General features: G+C 39.2%; 1 protein-coding gene and 1 pseudogene across 1 annotated transcript in view; one reads left to right on the top strand and one right to left on the bottom strand.

Moving 5' to 3' along the window:
• ZSWIM6 (zinc finger SWIM-type containing 6) overlaps positions 1-17,001 on the bottom strand; it is a 183,982-nt gene that overhangs the window by 145,915 nt on the left and 21,066 nt on the right. The gene's annotated exons all lie outside the window — the stretch shown is intronic.
• Positions 4,024-4,811, top strand: LOC109453680 (oocyte-secreted protein 2-like; annotated as a pseudogene).

The following is a 17,001-nucleotide window of genomic DNA, read 5'->3' as shown; positions in this document are numbered from 1 at the left end:
GCATGGAAAAGAAAAATTCCTACCTTTCAATAATGCCACAAAATATAGGGAACACATTAAATGCTGCTCATTTCTGAGGATGGTTTTATTATGGCAGTGAGAAATCTCCGCCGGCCATCCATTAATGGAATTTATTTGCTCTTAATCTCTAATAAGTCAACAAAAAAAATCAATAATAAATCTCTCAAAAAATATTTTATGCAGACATAAAAGTGTTCTTAAGAGAGATCTGCATACATTTAACTCATAACAGAAATTTTGGATGCTCACATCACAATGGAAAATGAAATTCAAAGTTCATATGCCTAACGTTCAACCAATAATTTGTAAATTCTGAAATATACTTTCTCAAAATAATCAGATGAAAGAGAATAATCTGTGGATCCAATAGGTCAACTTCCTGATTCTTCCACAGATTAAAGGTTCTATAGATGCCTTGAAATGAAAGGAAACTGATGATTACATGAATGGTTTGGTTCTTTACACCCCTAGAGGTTCATACACAGCACACCTAATGGTTTTGCCTTGAGGCAAAAGATTTAACTGATTGCCCTCCTAATTGCTCCCTGAACAGCCTGTACACAAGGCCACATGTGTGACTCTGAGGTACAGATTTCTATATAAAACTCACCTTTAGGGGAGGTAAAAAATCAAAGATAAACATCTTACCAACTACTTCTGAACAAATAAAATTGTTTATAATATCCAAAACCTACCAAATCACCATGCCAAACGCTAGCTAATATGCCTACCCTAATAAATTCTTACCTGATTCTCTCTAAAATAAAAGCAATTTAGGTAAAGACATTACCTAAATGTAGGTAAAGACATTAAATAAATTAACAAATTATTTAAACAACATCATTATCCCAATAAACTTCTACACATTCGGTTATACTACAAATACAGTGCCAATTTTAAAATTTAAAACATGAGAAATTTAGTTCCTGAGGAATGAATGTCTGTTACGTCTTCACAATAAGTACAGACACTTGGGAAAGTCTTCAATTTTAAAAGACCTTAAAATGAGAGGGGAAAAAAAACTCTAGGTAGAGCGAGGAGATAAAATAATTTTTTAAACCAGAAAAAAAAGTAGAACTGAGTATTAAACTTGTGAGAAATGTGAGAAAAGTTCTCTAAATTTAGAAACCACCATGGGAAAAAGTTTGAATTCCTAAAAATAAAAAACTTCCAAATTTCCCAAAATGGCAACTAAAACATCAGCAGGGTGCCAGCACCTGCCCACATTCCCCACTCATGGAGGCAAATGCCAGGTGTGGACTGGGCCTTCCATCCCCAGAGCTCCTGCCCTCCACCACTATTGCGCCCATTTTTACCAACAGGTGAAGAGGAAGGCAGGGATAAAAATGCATGAAATAGGAAATGTAACGAATAAGCAAACATATGGGAAACTATTTAACTTCCTGTGTAATCCACAATTTTCACGTTGAAACAAGGTAACTTGTTTTGGCAAACTTTTAGTAACCTGTTAAATTAGCAAAAATATAAAACCATGGTGGTACCTAGAGCTGGTAATTGGTGTATGAAACTGTTAGGTGATTATTAAAATACGGGCCGAGTAGGTGGGGATGCTCAACTGACAATTATTCATAAAATAAAAACTTGGAACAACCCTATGTCCAAAATAAGAGAATGGTCATGTACAATACGATAAATTCATTGGTTAAAACTAATTATAAAATGTATATAACATGAAAAATGTAACACTGTTCTAAACCTTCATGTCTCCCCTACTACACTGCCAGTCCCTGAGAAAAGACAGGAATGGTAGCTTATTTAGCACGGTGGGTGGTTCTTGCACAAACATAAGTTGTGCTTGATGAGATGTACAAGGGGAAAAACTCATGTCCCAGAAGTCAGGATAATCACAAACCACCACTCAAGTAAGCAAACATACCGTGTTTCCCCGAAAATAAGACCTAGCCAGACAGTCAGCTCTAGAATGCGTCTTTCGAAGCGAAAATTAATATAAGACCCAGTATTTATACTATATTACATTACATTATATGATACTTAGTCTTATATTAAAATAAGACCGGATCTTATATTAATTTTTGCTCCAAAAGACGCATTAGAGCTGACTGTCCAGCTAGGTCTTATTTTCGGGTAAACAGTGAGGGCTACCCAAGTCCAGACATCTCTGTAAGGTGGGCTACCCGAAGGACCAAACCAAAAAACTCTCCAGCTAAATCTTCAAGTCACCTCAGCCTGATGCCAGAAGACTCAATTCTGGTCAACCAGAAAGCACACATTTATTACAACAGATTTTGAGAATTTTTTCTTTTAGTTATTATATAAAATGGTGGTTAACAGAGAATGCTCATTTATTAGCAGGTTAAAAGAATGTACTTCAATTTAATCCAATGATGAAATTACTTCATTCTGCAATAGAAATTTGGGCTTTCACTTACCTATGCTCAAAGACCTTTTTGATTGAAACTTTTCTGATTGTTATACGAGTAAAATTCTACAAAAGGATATGGGAGATTTAGTTCACCAGGGCTGCCACATTTGTTACTAAAACCACCTGGTCTTCAGATCTTAGAACAATACAGGAATCTACATCCAGTAGATGTGATCAAAGGAAATGATGTTATAACTTTAAAACTACCAACAAACATTTGTATAGCACTTTAGAGTATTTAAAAGGGCATAATATACAAAATATTATTCGATAACTAAAATGTATCTAGACCTTTCGTTATAGCTCTCACGGTGCTTCCTTCACACATCATATGCCACCTCTCCTTCAAACCAGCCTTTTCCGGTAAGCCAGGCAGGTATTACTACGCCCTGCTGAATGATGAAACTGAGGCTCAGAAGGCGTCAATGATTTGACTAAGTTCACAAAGCTGTTAAATGGCAGAGCAAAAACTACACTTTGGGGTGAAGGACACTCTTGCCTGCCTCCTCACCCAAGCAAGATCTCCATGAGAGAAATGACTGACTCACATCTTGTGCAGGCGTGTGATCAAAGGGAAATTCTATGATGACATCCCAGACATACGTCCTTTCTTGGGAGCCAGCCAGCAATAAGAGTTGTTTCATCTACTGACACCAATAATAGAAAACCACAGTTCTTTACCCAAAAGGCAAACTGGTGACTAAAAATGTAAGCCTCCTCGTGAGCCAAAGCCCAAACTTTAAGAATTTATTTAAGGGGCGGCCAGATGGCTCAGTTGGTTAGAGCACGAGCTCTGAACAAGGTTGCCGGTTCAATTCCCACATGGGAGGGTGGGCTGCACCCCCTGCAACTAGGATTGAAAACGGTGACTGGACTTGGAGCTGAGCTGCGCCCTTCACAACTAGATTGAAGGACGACTTGGAGCTGATGGGTCCTGGAGAAACACAGTTCCCCAATAGTCCCCAATTAAAAAAAAAAAAAAAAAGTGAGGAAGAGCTGGTTCTTCAGGATATATTGTTAAGTGGGCAAAAAATGTAGAGGAGTATGTATATCATGCCACCGATTCTGTAAGAATAAAATACATGGATTTACTTAACTTAAAAAAAAAATTATTTAACAGTTGAGGGGCGAACACCATGAAGGAAAATGAAAGGCAGACCTCAAGTTTTGCTTCCCCTTTTCTACTGTTTACATCAACAAGAAAGACAACATCTCATTATCTAAAATGACAATGCCAATTATCCTAACTTATTTTAATGACAATACCAATTATCCTACCTTATTTTAAGGACAATGCCAGTTATCCTTATTTTAATAAATGATGGCCCCTTTTTAAGCATTAATATTTTTTAAATATTTCAACTGAGTAAAATGTTTCTAGAAATTAATGAACATCTTTCTATCTTTTTAAATATACAGAAATTACTGGTGTCTATTATGAATCGTTACTGATTGTATTTTATATGAAATACAGTATTCGAGTAACCACATGCTGTGCAGTGGGCTACTGACATCCACGTCTCGAGGAATCCTTACAACTTCATGACAGAAGTACAAACAACTTTAAGACCTATTTTACAAATGAGGCAATGGACGCACTAAATATTAGCTAATCCATCAGAATGAAAGAACTGGGATCAGAGGTTAGAAAGTCTAACCACTATACTATCTTGCCTCCCTGTGCTCTGCCCATTCTCTTGTCAGGGTTGGAAACCATGAAAAAGGCATGAACTCTGGAATCTAACCACCTGGGTTCAAATCCTAGCTCCCATGCTTACTGAGGAATCTTGGAAAAGCTAGAGAAAATCTCTCCACTTTTCTCAACTACAAAATGAATGTTGAAGAGTTGATATAATCCACCTCCTGAGAAGTCCTGTGCTGGGGGTCTGCCAAGATGAAGCTCTCTATGGCTTTAGAGGTTTCGTTTCTCCTTGCTTTTTTGGTTTGGCCTTGTGCTGAAACCATTTATGTGACAATAACTTGTTCTATGGACTGGATGATGGTCCAAGTTATCCCGCATGCATACAGCAGACGTGTACGTATTCACTGATGAATTATACCTGGGACCAGGCTGTCCTGAAACGCGGATACAAACATCTGAATATCCTTTTATATATCTTGTTGATGCTTGTGGCATCGGACACAGGTTGTTTCAGAGCATACTCTCCTTTTTCAGACTGAACTGTACTATAATCCAAGGAATAGACATCGTAATTGTCACAGCACCCCTCTGGAGTGGTCTGCCTCTAGGAAATCAGTGCAGCTTACACCAGTGTCTACAGATAATGAAATAAAATGGGATTCCAGTCCCTTCATTGCTGACTTTAAGACAACACCAGAAGAGTTAGGATTATTAAGTTCTAATTAAACTGACTTCCTCCTTAGGGAAAGATGGGAACTTGGAATTGCTATGAAGAATTTTGTTGGAAAAATAATTTTTTTGTACCCAAAAATAATTGATATAGATCTTTGCTCAGGTATCTAACCCCTGAAAAAACCCTAATTCAGTGAAGGTTCTGTGTCAGTGAAGGTGTATTTTTATATTATTCATTGGGAATACGGCTTATTAATTTAATGTTAACTATTAGGTACTTTATATTACCCACTTAAATTTTATTTTCTGTTCTATATAATAAATTCAGCAATATGTTCTCAATGATATTAGTTTGATCTATTTGATATGAACCTCCAAAGTATGTATTTTAAATATTTTAAATATTTTTAGTAAGAATAAAAAAAGAGATAGGTGTATACATGTGCCAGAGACTAAAATTTGTGCAGAAATTAAAATTTGACAGACTAACTCCCAGGAAAGACAAAGTCCTTTTATGTGAAGATGCTCTGACTTGTGTGTGTGTGTGCTCTCCTAATTAATCAGTAAAGTTGGGTCCTAAAAATAATTTAATGTATATCATATTTGAATAATTATTTCAGAAGAAATTAAATATATAATCTAGAATGTAAGAACCACTCCCTTAAACTGAAATTTGATGTGAGGCTTTCCTTTGTCCCTGATGTGATGCGTCTATACTTGAAATAATTGACTGACTGAGATGGACAAGCATAGCATCATCCTGTCACTTAATTCATTAGATGATCATTTATCACCTACTTGTGCCACCTTCTTTTCACTAACGAGGGAGTCTGTCTATGTAATACACCAAAAACAATCACTTCTGGCTTGGGGGAGATTTCTTGTATCTGTTATAAGAATTAAACTGTGCTATTAATTATTCAATTACTCACCGAATGTACATTTCGGGTGCTACATCTCTCTGGAAACGGATTTTGCCAAGATATTTGTCATTAAGTTTTTTGAAATGCTATCTTACCATTTTCAATAAAATGCTGCTTATGGTTGTTTACTTGTAAATTTAAAAAAAAAAAGGGTTGATCTAATAGTTCTTGCATCACGGAACTGTTAGGAGAAGACAACATAACGCGTAATAAACAGTATGTGGCTCGCGCGCAGTCCTTTAGAAATGTCAGCAGGCAGTCACACAGCAATCCTTCCAGGGACCCCTGGGAGGGCTTGGGGGCTTTGTCCCACACCAATGGCCTCACACTGCTCCTGTTGAGTTCTGGAATCTGTTTATTTTTAAGGTTTTGCTTTCTCAAGCTATCACTTTCTCAAGCTGGCACTCTTGGCTGTGCATGTGCCTGTACGGGGCACCCTTTCCCCTCTTCTATGTCTTTTTCAAATAAACTAGATAGCTAGACTTCTTAAAATGATTTCTGAGGGAAAAAATCCAGGTGCTAAGGGGAATTTTTGGGATCTCCTTTACTAGTTAACAAGAGAAACACTTGAGAGCATGGACTTTGTAACATCTAGTTTTGGCTTTTCAGAGTTCTTTTTTGCTTATCTGGCAGCTTCTTGGTGGGTTTTCAAGAGTATTGAGGATCCCATACATTTTAGACCCATAGATAAATATGGTCTTGCTGGAGCACGCCAGCATATGGCACTGCTACTATTAACTCAGATATACAAAGATAAGTGAAGGAAGGCAGCTGCAGGCTAGTACACCAGATTGCTCGAATAGTCCATAAAAGCATAAATAGCCTTTTCTCCTCTGGCCCACTAAAGGCTAGTGGAGGTTAGAACTGACAGCTAATACAAGAGAGGGTTTCGGGTCTGAGGCACTGTATGGAAGAGGAACTAAAGTATCACACAGACATTCTTATTTTAGACATACTTGCCCAACTGTATGCCATATATATGGTGGTTGGAGAGAACAACTTTGCTCTACACTATGCCAACTCAATGCTGTCTGCACATGCTCTCTAGCAACGCAGCAGAAAGAACTGATTCCAACTTTCAGTATGAGCCCATTAGACACACTTAAGTACCAAAAACCACTAAGTGTTAGAAAAGAACATAATCACACTGTTTACTGCAAGACAAAGCCTCCACTGGATTAAAATAAAAGCACACAAGGGAGGGTGAGATGGAGGTGATCATATAAAATGTATCTGAGACACCTCAAAAATGGAAGAAAAGTTGTCAAGTCCAAAACAAAGTTTAAAATGTTCTACTCTCATAACAGCAATTATATTAAGCATTCCTGTATCTCTGTGTCACACCACTGTAACTACCATTTCCAAACATTTTTCAAACTTTAGCAAGTTATTAATTCCCTATCCAAGAAGCTGGTCCATGAACTATATATATATTCATGTTTTTAACTTCCAAACCATTCTTATTTATGAACATGATATTCTACATTGAGACTTTTTTAAATGATCAATTTCACTGATATAAGTGACGAAGTATGTTCCATTCCAAAGCTTACAAAACACAGGCCAGGGGTGAGCAAACTTTTTTGTAAAGGGCTTTTTCTATTTTAGGCTTTGCAGGCCATAGTCTCTATCACAACTACTACTCTGCTTACATAGACAATATGTAAGCTAATGAGAATGAATGTGTTCCAATAAAATTTTATTTATGGACTTTGAAATTTGAATATCATATAATTTTCACATTTCACAAAACATTATTCTTTTAATTTTTTCCTCAACCATTAAAGTAATGTAAAAACAATTCTTAGTTTGTGGGCTAGACAAAACCTGGTGGCAGGCCAGATTTGGCCAATGGACCATAATTTCCCAATCCCTGATACAGGTTAACCCAATATTCAAACATGAAAATGCAAAAAACCCACCAAATGCAATATTGAAATCAAGTGTCCTTCAAACCTGGAGGGGGATGTAGGATAGTCCACAGGTTAAATAACGTACTATTGTGCTTTTGAAGTAGAAAATATGCTTATACAGACAGGCTACTTCAAAATCCTGGCCTCAAAAGTGAATACCAAAATGTTAAATAAGAGAGTGTCTTTTCAATAACCTTTAAAGATCTTTTAGCTTCCTCAGGAATGACTTAACTCTGCAGTGTTTATATTATTAGCATAGTATTTTTAGGTCCATCCTAGCATAGCTAGGGATCCCCCAACCCCATAAGTTAACTAACCCTCAAGTCACTGTACTGATTGTAAATTTCTATAGCATGATAAAAGCCATTTCCTGAAGCTTCATTAGAATAAATGTGTTGGACCTAAAATATGACACCACGCTGGGATCAAGACGCTTTTGAGAACATTGGATTAGTCAGCCTTCTGTAAGATTAACAGAAGCGTGCAAGGTAAGTGCCTATAAAATCTCATTATAGAGTTCTGCTACAGATATATTCCAACCTGGTACACTATAATCTGACAATTTCCACGTTAGTAGATGACTGAGCAATTCCACATAATAAATATTTCTGAATAACCAAAAGGTTGCTCGTATTCCATAGTCACTCTCTCCAAAAGTTGACCTGGTCATTCTTATATGGGACAGCCTTTTAAACTGCTGTTGTTGCCTATAATGAACCTTTCCATTTGGCCAACCTCAGTGGGCTCGGATCAAACGCCTTCCCTGTGTGCACTGTCCCCTGTGGGGTGGGGAGAGGAAGACATGGTCGAAACTAGATGAAATAAGTTTCCTCGTTTTAGAAATTTTGCTCAAGCAGGTGACATAGATCTGCTAACTGGACAGGTGGTAAAGAAAACAGCTTTTCATCTTGAACCTCAGAGGAAAAAAAAGAGACAAATTGAAACCAGACTGACTTACGTCAGGTATTTGAAAATCAGTGATTAATTTGGAACATACATATTTTGTTTTGGGGTACCAAAATTTTAAGTCAGCCTCAATTGGAGGGGGGAAAAATACACACACACACACACACACACACACACACACACACACACACACACGCTGGACATTTGTTTGGATCTGGTAATTCTGACTGGTTTCATTCCATTAACTTTAAAAATCATTAGTAATTCCATTTATCCAAATCTTGCTCAGACAGGGAAAGGGCAAAAATGCAGTTTCTTAGGAGGGTCACCCACCCAGCTAGTGGTTAGATTATCAGTGACCTAGGTAAGAGCAGATACAGTCCAAGAAATTATGGCTTCCTGATGTAGAGAAAAGCAAAGAATCTGTTCGTGCCTTCTTTCATTTCATAATTATTTACTGCACTCTGGATATTTAAGGTCTCAAATATGTGGGCAGGTTCCCCACAACCTAAAATATCTCTAAAACATCTACAATGGTTCAAAAACAGTGTTTTTCAAATAGTGGGTTACAATCCACTAATACGGCAGCAGCCAATTTTGTGGGTCACAAAGAACATGTTTTAATGAAATGAAACGGTACTTCTGAAAACATCAGCAACCATGGCAGGCATGTTTTAAGGGCGATTATTGTTTTGTGAAACATTTCTGCTATTTATGGTAACATTATGTGTGTACTAGGTTGCAATGTAAAGCTTCTTACTTTGAAGAGAGGGTGACAGTCTAAAGTTGGCTTGAAATACCTGCCAGACCTAAGTAAACATACAAGACAAGTAAGCAATCAGAACAGCAGTCAGGCCTGGAAACAGAAACTTGGGAGTTGTTACTTGGTGGCACAGGAAGCTTTGGGGTGGGTTGGCATCATCTAGAAAAAAGCACGAGAAAGGAGAAAAGAGGCCTGCCTCAAACTTTGGGTGCACCACCGTTTAGAGGCTGGACAAAGGAAGAACCACCAAAACCAAATGAAGAGGAGGAGGAGGAAAACCAGGGGCCTGAGTTTCCCCGTGCAGCCTTCCTCTAATGCAAGGGAAGCTTAGAAAATGGAAAGTTAAAGAGAAATATCCCTTTCAATTCCCCATTTTTAAAAAATAAGGTGTAAATGAGGATGGGTTGGAGGATGTTTGTAAGGAAGTAAAACAGATGCTGTGGAGCCCGGAAATGTGTTTACTCTGCTGATGTATACATATCTAGGAATGCTTGCTGGTATTTTATGATGGGTATTTTCTGTATACCAAGAGGATGTTGGTATCCATTTCCACCATCTATGTGCATGCTTGAAGACAACGTGGGTGAATCACACGACAGTTAATCATTTGAGGGCTGTCCATGGGCTTTCTAAAGATGCCAAACGACATTACAGTGAATCTTGTCCTTAAAATACATTTTCCACTATCTTCTTACAAATCTCATACTAAACTCCCTGCAAAGAAAGAATGGATTCTTAATAATCTGGAAGCAAATGCTCTCAACAGAAAGCATAACGGAATACCAGGGTTGCCCTTCGTTTACACTGGAGGAGTTCCAAAGCTATTATCCTGAGCCCGTCAGTAGAAGCCACAGCCTCTAATGCGCTGGGCAGCAGCCTCACTCGGAGGTAACGGGGCTCTCCTGAAACTTACATGAAGACCTATCATCGTGGCCCCTTTAAATGCCTTTGCCCTCCTTCATAATTTCTACAAATAACATGTTAGTATTCTTGGTCTTAATAAAACAGGACGTTTCCTAGAGTGGGATGGCAACTTCCTTTTTCAATATTAGAGTCAACTACTGCTCAGGACAGTATGTGACAGAATCATACTGATGGCACTGAAATGGGCCTTAAATATTACCTTGCCCAGTTCCTTCATTTAATAGATTAAGAAAGTGGGGGCTTTCCCCAGGTGGTCCGGAGGCAAAAACCCTCTTGAGCCAGTCAGATGCGGATTTCAACCCAGTTCTATTACTAGTTCATCACCAGTCAAGTCCGTTTTTTCTTGGGTAAAATAAGGGTAACACCAACCAATCCCACAGGAGAATTTAAATGAAACACTGTGTTAAAGCACTTAGCACTGGCACATAGCAGGTACTCAGAGTGAGTCCGTCTCCTTCAGTCCCCATTCTTTTCCTCCTTGCCCAAGGCAGAGTACAAACTGGGATCCTCTCTGACACTCTGTGACTTCATGACAAAGGAAAAAGGCCACAAGAACTGTATGTACACCTGATGTTTGTATTGGTCCTGATTTAAATATGAAATTAACATTAAGTAGCTTCTTATATAACACATTGAAATTCAAACTCAAGCCAAGACATGGCAATGATTTAAGGAATGGGAAGAGAAAGAAAACCAAGGAGCCTCAGCAAGGTAAGGAGAAAAGAAAGCATGTCAGTATCACAAAGGTCAAGGTCGGAATTTCATATAAATAAGTAACAGCATCAAAAGCCAGAAACAGATCAAAGAGGAATAGAACTGAAATAACCCACTGTATTGTATTGGCTACAAAAATCAGTGGTGACCATGAAGAGAGAGGTTCCAAGGGTAGAAGTGAAAAACTGAAGTCAGTGAGAGACATCAAAAGAAAAATAAGCTCAGGGTAAGCAAAATCAGTGTAAACCCCTGCTCATTTGAAAGGTTCAGCAATAAGGAGAAAAATCAAACACTAACCACGTGTGGAGGCAAGATCAAAGTGTAGAAGCTAAGAGCACAGGCTCAGTCTGAATCCAAACTACCTAGACTCAAATCCCAACTCTGCCAAGTTGTAATTGTGTGATCTTAAGAGAATTAGTTACCCGCTCTGTGCCTCAGTTTCCATACCTGTAAACTAAGGAAAAAAAGAACCCACTGGGCAGGTTACTTTCTGTTGGTTCTGATCTCTTTTCTGCATTACAAGGGGATAGAAGTCTATAAACCACATTTTCCAAACTCCCTTGCCAACTAGCTTCCAGCTGGGCAGTGCCCATGGGAAACAACGGCAGGAGATTTCAATGTGAGAGACAAGAAAAGTGTCTTTTCTTATTTCCTGTTTCTGGTGGTACCTCCAAAAGCAGCAGCAGACAACCGCAGGCTCCAGCAGCATCTGTGGTGGTTCCAAAGCGGCAGAACCAATGAAGGTCTTCAGCAAATCTGTAGAGCATACAGATTATGCAGCAGCTGTCTGGTAGCAGAATAACATCCCCTTCTCCTTTTTTTTTGCGCCTTCCACATTCATCTACACACACACACACACACACACACACACACACTTTCTCCTTTTTGTTCCAACATCCACCCACCACACACCTTGTTTTTGTTGTTCCTCCAGCTCTTCCAATACTGCTGAAACCAATTCCCTCCATTGAATCTTTCTGTGCCTAAATTATCTAGTGCTTTTTATTTTACTGATTGGACACTAAACTAATAACATCTACTGCTTATGGTTGTTGTGAGAATAAAATGAGTTTCAAAAAGTAAAGCGCCTAGATCAGTCCTGGCCCCTAACACGCACTTTATAAATGTTGTTGCTCTGCAAGCATCTTACAAGCCACATGTCTAAAATCAAGGTCTTCGCCCCCCCACAAAGACTCTAATCCTGACAACGTTCCCATCATCTGTTCCTTCACTCAGGTCCAAATCTGAGTCAGCTTTCTTCACATCAACAGACAAAATCTGTGGGTTCCCACTGCAGGGAGCCCTCCCGATCCCCATTCCCCACACACAAGCCTTCATTATTCCTTATCAATCAGGATCAGTGTCTTCCGCTCCCTAGGGACTTATCTGCTTGCAGGCTCCAGTTCATTCTACACTGCCCCAGGAGTGTATTTCTAAAGAGAGGAGGGGAGGTGTCTGATCATGCCAATACCAGTGGTGCCCAAGGTCATGAGGTGCCCAAGGTCATTAATCCCATAGAGTTCCAGAAGTCAACCCCTGCCTCCTTTCTTAAAAGTAGCTCCCACTCGGGGCCGGCCCGGTGGCTCAGGCGGTTAGAGCTCCGTGCTCCTAACTCCGAAGGCTGCCGGTTCAATTCCCACATGGGCCAGTGGGCTCCCAACCACAAGGTTGCCAGTTCAATTCCTCGAGTCCCGCAAGGGATGGTGGGCTCTGCCCCCTGCAACTAAGATTGAACAGGGCACCTTGAGCTGAGCTGCCGCTGAGCTCCCAGATGGCTCAGTTGGTTGGAGTATGTCCTCTCAACCACAAGGTTGCCGGTTCAACTCCCGCAAGGGATGGTGGGCTGCGCCCCCTGCAACTAGCAACGGCAACTGGACCTGGAGCTGAGCTGCGCCCTCCACAACTAAGACTGAAAGAACAACTTGAAGCTGAACAGAACCCTCTACAACTAAGATTGAAAGGACAACAACTTGACTTGGAGAAAAGTCCTGAAAGTGAACACTGTTCCCCAATAAAGTCCTGTTCCCCTTCCCCAATAAAATCTTTAAAAAAAAAAAAAAAAAAAAAGTAGCTCCCACTATACTGCTTCCTATTTGCCTCCCCAAATCTTACATTCCAACCACATCAGAAATCCTTGGCATTCCCCAAACCCTGTCTGCCCTTTGGTCCCTCCGATACACCTTTGCACAAAAACATTCCTCTGCATAAAATGCCTTCCGTGTCCCACATCCTGTACAGAGACTTTGCTAGATCCCTTCCACTCCAAACAGAACTAGCCTCTCCTACGGTATTCCCTAGCATTTCACACGCCAGTACTATTATAACCTAGTGCTAGGTATTACTGAGTTCCTCAGGAGACTAAAATGCATTACTCGTCGAATGCCCTCCATGCAGCAGAGCTCCCCTGTATAAGGTGAGGGTTCTAAGGATATTGATACCTAGCGCTTGGCGTAGGCAGGTGGTGCTGCCGTCCCCCAGGCCAGGGGTCTTCACCCAGCAGCCCCTGGCAGCATTTGTACAGTTAGAATTCTCCTATCCCATATACTGTATAAAATGTTCTTTTCTGTGTGTCATGAAGTAAAAAGAGGTTGGCACCTTACTCTACAGCATTCAACTCTGCACCCTGCACACGAAACAATAGCTCTGGTCTGCAACCAGACCTCATGAAATGGAGCTCCTTCTCTGTTTCCAAGTTTTTACTGGCAGCATTTCCTATTACAATAACTTACAAGTAAAATGAAAACTATACCAGTTTCTTGCTTATCTCCAACTTTTTTCTTAAGTTTTGGAATGTGAATATAAGCATAGTTTAATGACAATTGAAACAACGAAGGAGAAAGGGCGAGAACACTGGAAAACTAAAGGAAAAATGTAAATACTATAGGTAAAGAGGACACACAAAAAGGTATAAGTAAGCTTTAAGCAATGAAGGGGGAAATATTAAAAAAAAAAATAAAAAAAAAAAAAACAACCCAGGTTGTTCCAGGAAAGTTTTCAGACAAATTGAAGAAACAAGTTCCCCATATCTGCCACAAGGTGGCGCTAGCAACCGAGAACAGCTTGGTAAAGCTTCCAATAGGAAGAGGCGAGTTAAAAGAGGTCCTGGAGTAGGCAGGAAATAAAGTCTTTCAAACGTACAAGGTAAAGTTTCCTAAATTTGCAGGTACTGGTCCCTGAAAAGATTTCCCTGGCCAACAGTGAAATTATACAAGGACAGTTTAGTTTTTATAAAGCTAAATTTATTCCATTAAGAAGACTGTCCAATGTCCTTGGATTATTTGGAGGTATTAAAATGCCTTTTAAATTGTTTTAATTACATCAAAATATTGTTTTGCTTTGAAGTGTAAACACTAGATGTGCCAGGCCTGGGCCTATTCCCACAGACATATTCTTTGAGAGCTCTTCGTCCCAGGAGAGTTGATCACTGCAAACAGCATTTCTCAGACTCCTAGGTCAGCGGGCTTCTCTCTGGGTTCAGTCTATGAGAAGTGTTGGTACAGAATTGGTGGGTGAGGGGAAAGGAGGGGCCAGAATTTTTCTCCCCCTCCTTCTCTACCTCAGGCAGCGTTCCCAGCAATGGCTGGATTTCTTCCATGACTCCAGCTCCTACCAAGAGATCCCATCTCCTCAGAGTAATCTAGCCCCTGAGCTCCCAGACGCCTACCATGGTGATACTGTCCTCCCGCTACTCATCTCAAGGTCGCCTCACCATCCTATCTTGTCTCAGCTCCTCCATCACCTGTGTAACCAATCCCTTGCACTAAATTCCTATCTTAAGAACTTAAGAGTGGTTTCCCTTTTCCCAGATGGATCCTAACAAGCATATTAAGCTAGTGGGTCTGAGTGTATTAGAATCCCTTGGGAGGCTGCTGGGCCCCACCTCCAGATGTTTCTTAGTCAGTATACCTGGAGTGGAACCCAAGAACGTGCATTTCTAAGAAAGCCCCATGTAATGCTGACACTACTGAACCAAGGACCACACTTTGGAAACTGTCACAATAGACAAAACAAAGAATTGGCTGGCCATCCTGTGTTGGTCTGATCCCCCTCCTTTTCTTCACTGGGCAATAAAATCCCCAAATACTCTGAAACTCAAGGAAATCCCACCCTCTGTCTTCAAATGAAAAAAAAATAAAATCAAAGCATTTAAGACAGTTTCCTTACATTATTACAAAGACCAACAGGTCTCTAACGAATGATTTAAAAAAGTAAATATAATTCTAGCACTCGTTGTATATACCTTACCTAGAAACAAAATACTGATTTTAAATACCATACCCAATCTACTGAACCTTTCTACAAAGATAAAATGGATTTAGACTCTTAGATTATTGGAAATAACTTAGTCAATTAAGTCTCAAACCTAGAAAATAATCAGTTAGCATATGGTTCTTCTATCTTAAAAATTTAAGACTGAAAAAAGTCCTAAATAATTTAAAGGGCAACTAAAGAACAGTGTTCTTGGAACCAAAGTTTAAGAATCACTATAGGGTGTTTAGATTTATGTTGACAAAAAGTAAAAATCATGTATGTAAGCAAATCATAGCTGACCTGTATACATAAACAAAAAGAAATTATGAGCCTAAAAAGGGTCTACAGACCAGCACTAAAAATGTGAGCCACATACGTAATTTTCAATTTTCTAGTAGCCACATTTCAAAAAAGGAAAAACAGGTGAAATTAATTTGATAGATTTCATTTAACCCAAAATATCCAAAATATTATCATCTAAACAAAATATTAATGATATATTTTACATCCTTTTTATTGCACCAAGTCTTCAAAACCTGGCGCCAGTGTTACACTCCCGCACTCTCAGTTCCAGCAGTTACATTTCCAATGCTCACTCCTCACATGTGGCTTGGAGCTCCACGTCAGACAGCACAAATACAAACAGAGACTCACTAGGCTCTTAGTGAACATATTGATACTACCTAACATACTGATACATGGTGGTAGTGTCTTACTGTGCTGGTCTCACAAATTACTTGTAAATTACTTTTTTTTTTTTTTAAGGATTTAAAGCTTTCAATGTCTGTACTTGCTCACTGACACTAAGTTACAAAACTAAGTTAACATGTGGCTCCTCCTACCTAATACTGTATTTTAAAAAACTAAGTAAACCTCTCAAGAGAATCACATTGTAAACAGGTAAGATATCATTACTGCTATTTTACTTGGAGTCCCAAAGCCATGGGTATCTCAACTCCCTTTCTCTAGCCCAAGGGAAGACCTAGCAGCCACTCCGGGCCTCCACTGGTCTCCAGGCTAAGAATTCTCATCTCCTGGGCTTGTGAACAGGGAGCTAAGTCCTAACTACCAACCAAATCCCCAAACTGAAGTATCTGGTCCTTTGACAGGAGAAACTGATGTAACCTGATCACTGCACACCATTCAACAGCAGCACAGTTAATGGGGCCAGCGGCACTGTGATAAACAAGAAATATCAGTCACATTTTAATATGATTAAAATATTAATACTGAATTAAAAGCAGATGGGCAAATCAGCATCAGGTACTACACATACATCTTCATGATCTGTAAAATGAGACCAGATAACCTGTATACAAAATTAAAAATTTAAGACTACAAAAGTTTTTATTTTCAATAGGAAACCAGAATACATTTATCGCCTCTAATTAATACAATTGATGATCAAAATAGAATGTAAGAATAGTGTCACTGAGTACAGGGGTTGACTATAAATCATAAACATGGCGTTTTGAGAAACTCCCTAAATTATTCTTACTGTGTTGCCCCGAAAATAAGACCTAGCCAGACCATCAGCTATAATGCGGCTTTTGGAGCAAAAATTAATATAAGACCCGGTCTTGTATAGTAAAATAAGAAACACAGTAATATTTGAAAGCCAGAGTATGATACCGGTTTAATCTAGAATCTAGTTATGTATGAATTTAAATGATACCCTAAAGAAATTCAGGAGGATTGAAACGGTGCCTCTAACACCAAACCTTTGAGCCCCTCTTTCACTTACCTGAAAGTGAGTTTTCTTTTGCACATAAAATTCTTGCCATAAACATAAATGTACTTGTATGTGCACAAGTGGTGAGATAATTACATACATACCTTTGGGGCTTAAATACATCTGGCATCACATC

The sequence above is a fragment of the Rhinolophus sinicus genome, chromosome 3, assembly GCF_057876585.1.
Source record: "Rhinolophus sinicus isolate RSI-liver-muscle chromosome 3, RSI-T2T, whole genome shotgun sequence".
Classification (NCBI taxonomy): Eukaryota; Metazoa; Chordata; class Mammalia; order Chiroptera; family Rhinolophidae; genus Rhinolophus; species Rhinolophus sinicus.
Note: the sequence above shows the minus strand (reverse complement) of the source record. Positions and strands in the feature narration are given on the sequence as shown.